Genomic DNA, 1,571 nt, shown 5'->3' with positions numbered 1-1,571 from the left:
TCTAGGACTTGCTGTGGTGGGAGTACTAGGTCCTGATGAAGCCAAGTAGTTTCTCTTGGTAAGATTCTTGCATTTACATTTCACCATCTATTGTTCTCTGGTGTTAGATGTTCTATCTGTCTCTGGCTGGATCTTGTTGTTCCTATGGGTCTGTAAGCCTGTGTCAGCACTTCTGGGAGATCAGCTCTCTTCTAGTAAGACCAGTGTGCAGAGGGCTGCCCTCCATCCTGTGTCCCTGGTTCAGAGCACTCCCTGGAGACAAGGTCTCTGCTTGCAGTGAAGAGATCAGAGAGGGCTGTTGGTCCACCAGTTCCTTCTAGGTGTAGATGGAGATAGAAAGGATCCTTTCCCAGCTGCCCTGCCACTTCTGAGGCCTGTGCCTCCCAGCTGTTCCCGCCTTAGAAAGTCACAGGAGAGAAAAATGGCGATCTCACCTCAGTCCATGGGTCAGAGCTACATGTTGATTTTTCTATTTACTTTATCTAAAAATTTTTGGTAGCAAAAGAAACTAGTGATCATTGAAAACTATGTTTTATTCATTGAGAGCAATAGAAAACCGTACACTGAAGGATAAGAGCTGCTTTATGCCTATAAATGCAATCTCTGATAATGGAAAATAGAACTGGAAACACTGTCCTACATACAATAGTCATAGAACATACAATTATACCAGCGACAGTAAGCAACAAATCAGACAATTATTATCCATGGCTTCAAATAAAGCATTTTCTAACAGCATCTTACAACAATTGTTAGTGCTTTGAACATAGAAAATTAAATTATGGAAGTTGATCTTTAACTATAAGGTGGGGTTTCCTAATTTAACTGATTGTTGTAATTATATTATTTTATTTAATAAAGTTCTGTATGTATACTTATAAAACGTGCATATTTAAAATATAAAGGAACCTCTTAGCATTTATTTTACTTTATCTTTTTAAATTTATATTTAATGTATAGTATCTTGACAATTAGTTGAATATTTAAACTTTAAATTATATTCTGAACTGGAGTATAGCTCAGAAGCATAACACTTGCCTGATATATAAAAGCTCTGAGTTCAATTTTCAGGAATAGAAAAAATGGGAAAAAATAAAAGAGAAAAGTAAAGATTTATATTCTACTTTCTTAACATTAACATAAATGCATTTAAATGAAATTCAACATCAGTCTGATAATAAAATAGTATATACATAGTTATTGTAAGCACATAAGAATCTGCTCTACCCCTAATCAAACCTAACTTTTTTATTGTTTACTTTAATGAAAATGTTAAGATGATAACATTTAATCCAAGCATATTTCACTTAATGTTACACTATATACTGGTATCCATTATCTGTGTAAAGCACCTCCAGAAAGCATCTAACCTCCAAAGCAGCACCAAATATTAAAAAAATAAAATAAAACATGAAAAACAAAATTGTATTTCACGCAGGGCAGTGGTGGTGCATGCCTTTAATCCCAGCACTTGGGATGCAGAGGCAGGTGGGCTTCTGAGTTCAAGGCCAGCCTGGTCTGCTGAGTGAGTTCCAGGACAGACAGGGCTACACAGGGAAACCTTGTCTCAA

The sequence above is a fragment of the Mastomys coucha genome, unplaced genomic scaffold (assembly GCF_008632895.1).
Source record: "Mastomys coucha isolate ucsf_1 unplaced genomic scaffold, UCSF_Mcou_1 pScaffold13, whole genome shotgun sequence".
Lineage (NCBI taxonomy): Eukaryota > Metazoa > Chordata > Mammalia > Rodentia > Muridae > Mastomys > Mastomys coucha.
This window is presented reverse-complemented; position numbering follows the sequence as displayed.